At 43.2% G+C, this 3,504-nt stretch overlaps 1 non-coding gene across 1 annotated transcript; it reads left to right on the plus strand.

The window, feature by feature from the left end:
- Nucleotides 1-489: 489 nt before the first annotated feature.
- Nucleotides 490-629, plus strand: LOC111825580. The gene has a single exon (XR_002828772.1). It is a non-coding gene; the product is annotated as a small nucleolar RNA SNORA9 (small nucleolar RNA).
- The last annotated feature ends 2,875 nt before the right edge of the window (nucleotides 630-3,504 follow it).

The following is a 3,504-nucleotide window of genomic DNA, read 5'->3' on the forward strand; positions in this document are numbered from 1 at the left end:
CATCATGATAGATGTAGGGACACTGAAATGAGGTTTATGCAATAGGGGAGAGAGAATGGGCTCAACTCTGAATACAACAAGGAAAAGAGGGAATTTATCACTAAGAATCTGGGGTGTGGTAGGGATATGCGGTGAATAGAAAATTAGTTAAGTGGAAATATCAGGTATTAGAGGGGACTCTGTCTAAATAGATCCAACAGGACTCTTGCCAAAGGCAGGCCAAGGTGATCAGATATCATCTGGGGATGGTGGAAGATAAGGAACCTGATCAAATGTCAAGGGTGATCAGACGTTCAGTGAGGAATTCTGGCTAAACTCACTTAGTAGGATTCTTGCTAAAACTGGACAATACAGAGGGGCCAAAATTTGAGGCCCTGTTACTGAAGAGCTCAGAAGAACCTGATCAGAATTTGGTCAAGCCTTGAATCCTTATCACAAGAAAAAAGAAGGAAGATATATGGAATCATGAAGAAAGGTGTGTAAACTCTCTAGAAGCAATGAGCTGCTTTAAAAGAAAAAAAAGGGGGGCGACCCTGTGCATTCCTACAGTGCTTGCTAGAACATTTTGAAACGGTTTGAGGCCTTGCCCTGCTGCATCCAAAGCAAGGTTATAGAAATTTCAGACAGTCAAAAAAATAAAAAATAAAATAAAATAAATTTAAAAAGAGACCAAATTGAGCAATTTTTAAATTGAGAACATTTGTACTACCATGATTTTGTGATTTCTGTTTTGCTAGCAAAAATTCCCAGTGACCTTGCACCTGCAAAGTTGCATGCTGCAAAATATGTTCAGCATGTCATGCTGTGTGCACAAAAAAACAGGTTATGCATTTAAGTAATATTAAGGTTTAAAGATATCATTAATACTAGAGGCCCCATGCAAAAATACTAGAGGCCTGGCTGGCTATTTGGGGTGATCGGGGCTGTCTCCCCCAGTCCCAAATGGGGGCTGATGGGGGGCGGCCGGCCTGGGAGGGACTGTGGGAGGGCTCCAGGGCATGGCAGGCCCTCTCGCCTAGTCCCGATTGGCCAGACCCCAGGAGCAACCTAATCTACCGGTTGGAGCATCTGCCCCCTGGTGGTCAGTGCACATCATAGCGACTGGTTGAGCGGTCGACCAGATGGTGGACTTATTGGTCAGACACTTAACATATTATGCTTTTATTATATAGGACTAGAGGCCCGATGCACAAAATTCATGCAAGAGTAGGCCTTCCTTCCCCTGGCTGCCGGCACTGGCTTCCCTCTGGCACCTGGGACCCAGACTTTCCTCCAGCCACTGGCAGGCACCCAGGACCCCACCCGGGCTTCCCTTGCAGCCCCGGCTTCGTCCAGAAGGTCGTCTGGAAGGACGTCTGTCCAATTAGCATATTATGCTTTTATTATTATAGACTACTACAGGCCCGGTGTATGAAAATTCATGCACTGGAGGGGGGTCCCTCAGCCCAGCTTGCCCCCTCTCACAGTCCACGAGCCCTCAGGGGCGGGAGGCGACCCGGTGATCAGGGGATGGCAAGCCCCATCACACCACACCTCTGCTGATGCCACTGCCGCAGCGCAAGCCTCGGCCAGCCCTGGTGACAGCCTCAGGTGGCCCTGGGCGGCTGGGGGGCTGAGGGGACTGGGGTACTCCAGAGGCAGGCACCCCGGCAGGGCTGAGGGGACTGGGCGCCACCATCTTGTGGCTGTGGGTGCTGCCATCTTTGAGGGCAGGGCACTCAATTAGCATATTTCCTCCTTATTGACTGTGAGCACCGCCATCTTTGAGGGCATGGCAGTCAATTAGCATATTCCCTCCTTATTGGCTGTGGTGCCACCATCTTTGAGGGCGTGACAGTCAATTAGCATATCCCCTCCTTATTGGCTGTGGGCGCCCCCATCTTTGAGGGCAGGGCAAACAATTAGCATATTCCCTCCTTATTGGCTGTGGGCTCCGCCATTTTGTGACAGCGTGAGGGTCAATTAGCATATTCCCTTTTATTAGATAGGATAACTGTCTTGAAAGGCATAAAAGCTTGACTTAGAGTCCTGGGAGCTGGTAAAGTGCTGTGTGCATGTAATTTTATTTGACAGACTTTCTACCAGTCATTCCTATCTGCGTACTTGTAAAAAGTATTGAGAAAAAATCCAAAATTTCCTTTGGAGTTTCATTTCCAACCAGAATATAGCTTTATTTTTCTTAATATGATACATTTATCCCTAGTAGGACCCTCACTAAAGATACTTCCATGATCTTGAGAACTGTCTTTTATAATAACTCAGATACTTTGGGAGCTATTTTATTATTGATTCTCTGCCAAGTTTCTTGGAAGTATTAGCATATAGAAGCCCTGGCCTTAGGATTATAAATGGATTATGTGCTCTGTTGTTTGCACTTTTATTTAACTCACTCCACTAATAGGTCACTTCTTAAGCAAACAGTGCCAAACTCACTGTAGATATTGCTATCAAGTTTTGCCTTCCCAAAGCTCCTGGAACTGGCCTCTCTGGCTGGAATATTTATAGAATATTACAACATCCCTCTGGATTCTATTTTTTCCAGATCTTTAGTAACTAGTATAATTATTTTTTTGTATAGCAGGGGAATATTCATAACATGTGCAGAATATTTTAAATGCAGTACTATCCAATATGTTTTTGCATATATGTATTTCCTTTCTGCATTTGTTTTCAAGCATTCTTCCTTTCCATTACACCAAAATTGATATTTCTACCTGTGAAATATATAATGATCATATGGTACTGTGCTATTTTATTCATTGATTCCTAGTACAAGTGCTGTTAAGACCTAGAATTAAAAACAGTGAAAACTCTGCCTCGCTGGGGCACAGATGGAAATGCTTTTTTATTTTTTTATTTTAAGGAAATAGGAAGACACGGTTTGCTTTTTTGTTTGTATGACCATGCATAATATATAAAATTAGTAGGAAGTTTGCCTCTATTATAAATAGCCATATTCTGAGTCACTATCAGAATGGAAAGTGGGAGATTTTTGTTGCTAAGTCTGCCTTTAGTAAAACTAATGATATGATTAAACAGAATTATGCTCTTATAGATAGAGACTTATGTTGCCTTCTGGTCTAATGCATTTGTAAGTTTTCAGAGATTATTTTAAACCAATTTTCAGGCTGATGGTTTCTTTTTAATGTATTTTGTTATTGTTGTTGATAGTATTACAGATATCTCCCACCCCCCACTCCCCCCACTCCTCCCACTCCACTCAGCCCCTACCCACCCCCACCCCCGGGCTTCACTACCATATTTCCCATGTCTATGGGTTATGTATATAAGTATATAAGTTCTTTGGTTTTATCTCTTCTCACCCCCCCACCCCCACATCTGAGGTATGTCAGGCTGATGGTTTTTTAAATGCAACTGTTAAGGAGGAGAATATGTAAAGTACATACATTGTACCCGTTTTACTTCATGCTTTACTTATTCTTCCTTGAAATAGCTTAAATAGAGTGTGTGTGTACATAGTGTGTGTATTTAGTACAGTAATAT

Source organism: Myotis lucifugus, unplaced genomic scaffold (genome assembly GCF_000147115.1).
Source record: "Myotis lucifugus unplaced genomic scaffold, Myoluc2.0 scaffold_0, whole genome shotgun sequence".
Classification (NCBI taxonomy): Eukaryota; Metazoa; Chordata; class Mammalia; order Chiroptera; family Vespertilionidae; genus Myotis; species Myotis lucifugus.